General features: G+C 45.9%; 1 pseudogene across 1 annotated transcript; it reads right to left on the reverse strand.

The window, feature by feature from the left end:
• Positions 1 to 844: 844 nt before the first annotated feature.
• LOC308567958 (large ribosomal subunit protein uL4 pseudogene) lies at positions 845 to 2,182 on the reverse strand (annotated as a pseudogene). The gene has a single exon. The product of its transcript is annotated as a large ribosomal subunit protein uL4 pseudogene (transcript).
• Between the last annotated feature and the right edge of the window lie 6,915 nt (positions 2,183 to 9,097).

The raw sequence follows: 9,097 nt of genomic DNA on the forward strand, positions 1-9,097 counted from the left end.
GAAGAAATTCAGTGCGGAGTGAAGGGAGGGGGAGCAACTCACAAGAAGTGGGAGTAGGGCTGGACTGTGACCAGCCAGGGGAGGCACTTTGCTTCGGACCCCCACTGCTCCTGAATCACCCCTGGGCCTCTCCCCCTTCCTGGATTGCTGCATTGTCCAGCTGGAGATGGGGAGAAGACAACGCTTACCCCAACTCCGTTTGGACTGGCCTTTCCCCTCTTTATTTTCAGGACTGTGTCAGAGGGTGGTCAGTTTATTATGTCCAGGGTACAGATGAGAGAGGAAGATGGTTAAAGTTCCTAAAAAGTCTTCAGAGATACACTTTTCTGAGTCACACATAACCTGCCTGAGCCTCACGTTCTTCGTCTGGAATATGGTAATAGTGATGACTGACTCAGTTCTCCTGAGAATTCTGAGATAATGGATGTGAAGTGCCTGTAGGGATTCAAAATATGAGAGCTAGACTTAGTGTAAACTGGGGCTCAGAGAAGGGACCTGATTTGTCTAAGGACAGGGGGCTAAGGGGCAATTTCCCTCCCCCAAGTCTCAGTATCGCACACTGTCTAGTCCATGGAAAAACACACTTCATGCCCAGAGCTGAGCTCATGTCCCATCCCTACACCCACCCAATACGCCCGCTGAGCTGAGGTGGTCTCACCACAAATTCCTGTTTATCTTAACATTCCCAAGATGATAAGGTGGACTCTGTCCTTCTGAGGACTTGTATAATTTCTATGCTGTTATACATTTTGTCTACTTTTAAGCATGTCTGAGGGCACTTACGCTTTCTTTTTTTCTAGCAAATTGTATTTTTAAATTTTATTTTAATTTTTTTGTCACTGCCTTTGATCACTTTTTTTATTCAAAATTAGCTGTCCAAAGTGATTTGACTTTTATGGAATAAACAAATTTAAGTTTATGCCACAGGCTTCTTTTCTTCTGTGGTAGGTTTCTTTTCTGCAGGTTTCTTCTCAGCTGCTGGTTTCTTGGTAGCTGCAGCCTTTTTTCCCCCCACCAAAGGCTTCTTCTGCTTCTTAATGCCAACAGCCTTCTTTCCTTTCTTCCCTACCACAGGCTTCTTGCCTGGAGCCCCCTTCTCATCTGATTTGGCTTCTAGCACTGCTGCTGCTTTATCCACCTGGAGCTTGTGGTTCTTGGACTGGCGAAGAATGGTGTTCGGGCGCATGGTCTTTGCGTATGGGTTTAGCTTCAACATGATTCTCAGGTTTTTCAGTGGATTCTTCTTCAGGACTCTGCAATGAATCTTCTTGCGTGGTGCTCTGGGCTTTTCAAGATTCTGCTAAGGTCTGTATTGAGCATCTTGTGCATGGGAGTGTTGTAGTTACTCTTGAGGGAGGCAGCTTTACACCATGTGCCATACAGCTCATCTAACTTGCGGAAAGCACTTTCAGTCCAAATGCAGAAGGGGCCCACATGCCCACCAGGAGCAAGTTTCAAAATGTTCAGTTTGCTTACATTAAGCAGAGTAATTCCAGGGATGTTTCTGAAGGCTTTGATGATACTGTGTCCTCATTATAGATGATGCAAGGACCCCTGCGCTGGATACGATGACGGTTTCTCATTTTGCCCTTGCCAGCTCTCATTGGCTGTGAGGCATAGACCTTTTTAATGTAATTCCAGGCCTTAAGTTTCTTAAGAAGCAAAACAGCCTCCTTGGTTTTCCTGTAGCCTTCGACTTTATTTTCAACCACCAAAAGAAGTTCAGGAACTTCCTCCATACGATGACCTTTAGACATGACCAGTGCTGGTAAGGCCGAAGCAGCCAAGGCAGAGCAGATGGCATATTGTTTCTGTGTTGTGTTCACCCTGTGGTGCCAACGGGGCCAGGTTTTGGTTGGTGCAAACATGCGGCCCCCACGACACGTATTTCCAAAAGCACCCCGGCCAGAACGATGAGTTCCACCACCTCAGATGCTGGGAATTCAAGCCACAGCTGTGCCAGTACCCCAAGACTCGGCACTGGTCTGATGACCTGCCAGTTCACTGACAGCATAGGGCTGTCTATTGTTTTTGCGCAAGTTGGTGTGAACGAAGTTCACAATATCTGGTCGAATGGGAGCCTTGAACACAGCAGGTAAAGTAACATTTTTGCCAGATGTTTCCCCCTTTCGGAGTACACAGATATCAGTAGATGAGCACGCGCCATGGCAGGGAGAGGAAAAGACCACACTCCTCTCTACCTGGCGGCTCCCACAGGAAAAGCCAAATTGTCTTTTTTTTAAAGATTTTTTAAAAATTGATTTTAGAGAGACAGCTTGGCTCCATGGTTGAGCATCCACCTATGATCCAGGAGACGGAGGTTCGATTCCTGATCAGGGCACATGCCCAGGTTTCAGGCTTGATCCCCAGTAGGGGCATGCAGGAGGTAAGCTGATCAATGACTCTCTCTCATCTGTGATGTTTCTTTCCCTCTCCCTTCCTCTCTCTCAAATCAATAAATACATGTCAGGACCCAGCCTGAAAAACGAACAAACCTGAGTTCGAGCGGTGGGAATGAAAGAGACAAACAAAGTTATGGGATCAGGAGGACTGCCCTCTAATGAGGAGCAGCACCAAATGGCTTCAATGCCTTTATTATATAGTAAGTAACAAACAAGTGATAATGCGGTGAGGGTGATACAAACTAGTTCCTTCAAAGCTGCATAAACACTCTTTCAGAGTAAACATTCTGCCTCCTCCGTGAGCCCAGACCTTGGTGATATCTTTATCTCGGCTCCTCATGGGAACTTGTGGGGAGGGTCTAGTCCTTGACTTCAGACCCTCAGATGATGTGGACCATGTCCAGACACATCACTGGCTCCCAACAAAGACATATTAAAAAAAAATTTATTTTACAGAGAGAGGAACAGGGAGAGAGAATCAATGTGAGAGAGAAATATCAACTGGCTGTCTTCCATATGCACTCCAACTGGGGATCAAACCCCCAACCTGGATATGTGCGCTGACTGGGAATCAAACTTGCCATCTTTTGGTGCACAGGACTACATTTTTGAGCCACACTGCCCAGGGCTGTCTTTTTTTCTTTTTTTTTTCTTTTTTTTTTCATTTTTAAAATTTATTTGACCTTCAATTCTAAATGATAGCTTTGCTGGGTAGAGTGATCTTGGTTGTAGTTCCATCTTTATTGTTGAGAGTATTACAGGTGTCCCATTTTTCCCCCCGATTGACCCCCTCTACTTCACTCCCAGGCCTTCACCCCGTTATTAACTGTGTCCATGGGTTATGCATATATGCATATAACTTCTTTGGTTAATCTCTTCCCACCCTCCACCCCCCCTTCCCTCTTTTATCTGAAATATGATCGTCTGTTGCATGCGTCAATGTCTCTGGATCTATTTAGTTCATCAGATTCTTTTGTTCATTAGCTTCTTAAAGAAGACCCTTCAACTTTTCCTGTAGTGCTGTTCTGGTGGTGATGAACTCCTTCAGCTTTTTCTTATCTGTGAAGCTCTTTATTTGACCTTCAATTCTAAATGATAGTTTTGCTGGGTAGAGCAATCTTGGTTGTAGTTCCATGTTTTTCATCACTTTGAATATTTCTTGCCACTCCCTTCTGGCCTGCAAGGTTTCTGTTGAGAAGTCAGCTGACAGTCGTATGGGTGCTCCCTTGTAGGTAACTAACTGCTTTTCTCTTGCTGCTTTTAAGATTCTCTCTTTGTCTTTAACCTTTGGCATTTTAATTATGATGTGTCTTGCCGTGGGCCTCTTTGGGTTCCTCTTGTTTGGGACCCTCTGTGCTTCCTAGACTTGTAAGTCTATTTCTTTCCCCACATAGGGGACGTTTTCTGTAATTATTTTTTCAAATAGGTTTTCAATTTTTTGCTCTCTTTCTTCCCCTTCTGGCACCCCAATAATATGAATGTGGGGCCTCTTGAAGTTGTCCCAGAGGCTCCTTATACTATTTTTATATTTCTGGATTCTTTTTTCTTTTTGCTCTTTTGGTTGGGTGTTTTTTGTTTCCTCATGTTCCAAATTGCTCATTTGATTCTCAGCATCCTCTACTCTACTGTTGATTCCCTATAAATTATTCTTCATTTCAGTTCGTGTAGCCTTCATTTCAAATTGGTACTTTATTTTGTTATCGGTTTTCTCAGTTATTTTCCTAATAGCCTGGTTAAACATGCTTATAAACAAAATTCTGAATTCTGTATCTGTTAGCTTGCTTGGATCTATTTCATTTAGTTCCTCTTCTAGAGATTTCTTCTGCTCTTTCCTTTGTGACATGTTTCTTTGCCTCCCCATTTTGGCTGCTTCCAGGTGTTTGTTTCTATGTATTAGGTAGAGTTGCTATGTGTCCTGGAATTGGTAGAGTGGCTTTGTGTATTAGGTGTCTTATAGGGTCTAGTGGCTCAGCCTCTCCAGTGACCTGAGCTGGGCCTTCTAGGTGCTCCCCTGCGTGGGCTGTGTGCACTGTCCTGTTGTAGTTGAGCCTTGGTTGCTGTTGGCGTCACTGGGAGGAACTGACCCCGCAGCCAATCAGCTGTGAGGACCCCTGCTGTGCTGGAGACACCCCTATGGATCAGGATTTACTTCAGTGGAGCTTTGGTGTTCACCAAGTGCGCCCCTTGAGTGTGCCACTCGTGGATGTGGTAGGGCTGTAATCCAGCGTGGTCGAGTCTAACCACCAGATACACTGTCTCTGGGGCCTCCCAGGAGGTGCAAAGTCAGCCTCTGCCAGTGCCTTGCCCAGGGCCACCCAGCATGAGCTACACAGCAAACCGTAGCTGGCTGCTACTTGTGCTGGGCTTGGCGATGTCCAGGAAAGGCAAAGCTATGAGCCAATGCAGGCTGCTGCTAGTGCCAGGCCTGGGGCCCCTTATCAAGCCATATGGGGTCCCCTGCTGCTTGTTTGAGAGATTTTAGGAAAGTCCTAAGCATGAGGCTTGAGAGGCCACTGCATAGAAAAGCCCCTGGAAATGGCCTGGATGAGCTGCAGGTGGGGAGGGGCAGGGCCTCCGGGAATCACGGGACGGGGCCAAAGGTGCGAGTCAGGTGCTGGCGATTCAAACATGGCGCCTGCCTGCCGGCTGTGTGCCGGGAGGACTCGCCACAGGAGCCATGGCCTCTGCCAGCCCTTCTGCCTGGGAGAAAGCTGCCCTTCCAGCTCTCACCCCAATTCCAGGCAGGTTAGTTCCTCCCCGAGTGTCCCAGGTTCCCTTCAAGCTGCTGCCCGGCGCTGGGCTCAGAGGGAGCGCGTCCGAGTGAGTCCGTGCGCCGGCCCTTTAAGAGGAGCTGCTGGGGCTCCCACAGCCTCCAAGACCCTCAGCCACAGTCCCCGCTGGTTTCATAGCCCGGAGTTGTGGGGACGTCTCTTCCTGGCCTGGAGCCCTGGGCTGGGCCCTGCTGTGGGGCTGGGAACCCCTCACTCCTCCGGGAAACCTCCGCCACCAAGATGTCCCTCCCGGGTTTAGCCTGCGGCACCGGCACCGGGTGTGGGCCTGAGGCTGCGCCTCCAGGATTCAGCCCCGATCCGCCCGAGTCTCTGCCCCTCCTCCCGGTCTCGGTGCTTCTTCAGTTCCCTAGTTGTAGGGCTTCTGTGCAGCCAGGTTTCAGGAGGTTCTGAGTGATGGTTCTGTATTTTAGTTGTAATTTTGATGTGGTTGTGGAGGTGGCTGGTTTAGCTGTTCCCTATGCTGCCATCTTGTTTCTCCTCTTTTTTACATTTTAAAAATATTTCTACTAAATAAGTTGAAAGGTTAAGGTTGGTGCAGGCAGGCTAAATAGCCATCTCAGATAGTGGATAAAGAATAATTGAATTTATTTAAGGAAAAGGGGATGGGGGATGGGGGACATCCAAAGGGAAAATCTATGCAGCACAGAGTCAAAGGGTATTGGGTCCATGATGGCAGCAAGAATAAACTTGGGACTGTGAAACAAGGAAGGTGCATGGAAGAAGTAACTGGAGAGCCTAGGCTGGGCTGCTTTGGCTCACAGAGAGGTCAAAGAGCAAGAGGGGGCCTCGGAGGCAGGTTCAGGGGGTAAGCCTGGGACAAGCTGCTGCTGCCCATTGCTCCCCTGGTTGCAAGTCTCATGGGGTCCCCTCTCCTCTGAGGAAAGAAAGGATGTGAAGATGGCAGTGGTGTGTTGGAGGAGTGTCTCAATAGAATATTCATCACCTTTCCAGGTGTGCTCTTTCAGGATCAAGGTCTGCATTGATTGGTTGGTGCCAGGGCAGGAGATCATTAGTCAATGTAGCTGGTCCTGAGGCAGCCAAGGGTGCCACTTGTCTGGTTTTGCCCCTTTTCTGGGCCTGGAGCTGAAATATCACTGAGGCCTAGATGTTATCTTTAGGGAGGAAACACTCAGGGGGTCTAAACCGCTCAGGGGGTCTAAACCGCATGACCAGTGATATGCTGGGGGAGGATAGGTTACCCTGGGGACAAGAATCTTGTTTTCCCAGTTTTGCCCTTTGCTAGGCATCTGGGGCTTCCTGCCTTGGTGAGTTTCTGTACTCCAATTTCTGTACCTGGGTTTCTGTACATGGCCCATCTAACACAAGTAATAAATTCAAAAAAATTACGTAAAATACTAAAAACACACACAAGACCATTTTTGCCACTGATTAGATGCCTTCACTTGCCAAGTAACAGAATCTCAATCTAAGCCAGTTTCATCAAAGAGGAACCTATGGTTCACAGTAGCTGACGCAAGATGGAAGGAAAAACACCAGGGATCAAGGTCTTGGAGACTGGAACTGGAGACACAGTACTCATAGGATTTGCTTTCTCTCATCTCTCCTTGTCTCCACGTATCCTTGCACATTGGCTTCCTTTCTTCTGCAGAATGATCTCTACCTGGCAGGAAACATGTGAGGCAGCCCCAGCTTTCCAAATGAACCAGCAGAAGGAGAGCAATATACTCAGGGGAGAACTCTCTGATGGGTTCTGCTGGAGTGACATGCCTACCCCTTGGCCCTAAAACTGTTGCCAGAGGAACGAGGTACTATATTGGACAAATGTACTGTCATGGGCAGCCACACTAGTGTCACAAGGAATGAAGAGGGATAACCTGCCCAAAGGAAATAGGGGTGCTGGGCAGGCATGAGTAACAAATTGATCCCAGCCCTGTTCAAGTCAATCAGAAATATCCAGCGTTAATATTTTGGGGTGCTTATTCTTTTGGACTTTTGGGGATGCATATACACATACACATTACTTCCTACAGCCTCCCTCCCCCCAACAAGCATATTTCAAAAGCATATTTCAAAAAGTGAGTCAAGGAAAGTCAAATTTATGAAAAGAAAATGGAAATACTCCTCTTCTCTCCTTTGCTATTAAAAAGATGGCAAAGCAACTCAGACATCTCCATCAATTCTTGCACCTGACAGAAAATCAGCCATTGGAGGAGTGAAAATGGAAGAAATCACAAAGAAAAGATGGACAGGTTTATAAAACATTAAAACATTCTTTTAATTTCTGTTGCTAGAAACAAACCAAAAAACCCATACCCTACTCCAAAATCATGGCCAACAGTAAAAGGCAAACTTCAGACTGGGAAATGTTTTACAGGCAATGGGTTAATATTTCTATTAAGTAAAGAACACATAAAATTGGTAACGAACAGACTAAGAAGCCAATAAATGGTCAAAGGAAATAGATGAAACAATAAACAGGGAACAATTTATATCTCACAAGTAATCAAAGTACAAACTAAAAGAGCTCATTTATAGCCTTTCAAACCTGAAGTTTGAAAAACTGGTAACACCAAAGCCTGGTGTTAGTGTGAATAATGAATACTTCTACATTTCTGGTGAGAAAATTACTTGCTGAAAATCTTTTAAAAAGCAATTTGGCGGGGGTGGTGGTTGGGGGAAGCTGGGTGGGGAGGGTGGAGAGATTGAGAAAAAAAGAAAAAACCTCAGGGGCACAGATAACAGTGTGGTGGTTGCAGGTGGCGTGGAGGGGAAGTAGGTGGAGGAGGGTATAGGGGAGATAAATGGTGATGGATGGAGACTTGACTTGGGGTGGTGAACACACAATACAGAGTACAGATGATGTGTTGTAGAATTGTGCATCTGAAACCTGTGTAATTTTGTTAACTAGTATCACCCCAATAAATTCAATAAAAAGGGGAAAAAAAGCAATTTGGCAATATGCTTCAAAGGCTTAAATAATGCCCAGGCCTTTTCGACCCAGGAATTCCTCTTCTGGGAATCAGTTTCAAGAAAATAAACCTGAATTAGGACAAAGCTTTCTGCTCCAAGATGTTTGAAGAAATATTTTTGGTGGGTGTGTATTCCAATATGGTGTTCAATTATTTAAATTATATTTAAACAACAAGAAGAAAGAAATAGAATGGATTTGAATGTCATATCCATCACATCTTTTTTCTCCTACTGTTGAAACAGTCATAGCACATTAAAAGACATTTGGAGCCAGGCCAGTGTGGCTTAGTTGGTTGAGCATCAACCCATGAACCAAGAGGTCACTGATTCGATTCCCAGTCAGGGTACATGCCCGGGTTGTGGGCTCTATCCCCAGTAGGGAGCATGCAGGAGGCAGCCAATCGATAATGCTTCTCATCAGTGTTTCTCTCTCTCTGTTCCTCTCTCTTCCTCTCTCTCTCAAAATCAGTAAAAAAAAGACATTTGGAGTCAAACAGACCTGAACTCAAACTCTACTTCCACCCCTTACCAGCTGTGGGATCTTGGGTAAATCATTTCACTGTTCTGAGCCTGCTTTTTCATCTTTAACATGGCATGATCATACTGATAAACATACCTACTTTGTAGAACAATTTTGAAAATGAGACAGTGTCTCGTTTTCAAAGTGCCTTTCACCCAGTAGGCTAGTTCCCTTCCTGTCATTTGGGTTCCCAGGAAGTCCCTGGTACATAGTAGATGCTTAATAAGAAATGAGACAGAAGAGTTCTCTATTCCTTTCTAGGCATCAGCTGTCCTAGGACAATTGCTTGTAATCTGATTTCTTCTTCCATTCTTGAAGCCCCACATGTTGTAGTCAAGCTCCGAATTTTGGGTTTTCCTCCTGCCTTCATGGTGTCTACCCCTACTTCTTACCTTATCAGGAGCAGCCCATCTTAAGAGGCTCAGAGATCTTTCCAATATTTACCAGATCTC

This window comes from Miniopterus schreibersii, assembly GCF_964146895.1.
Source record: "Miniopterus schreibersii genome assembly, chromosome: 15".
In the NCBI taxonomy this organism is placed as follows: Eukaryota; Metazoa; Chordata; class Mammalia; order Chiroptera; family Miniopteridae; genus Miniopterus; species Miniopterus schreibersii.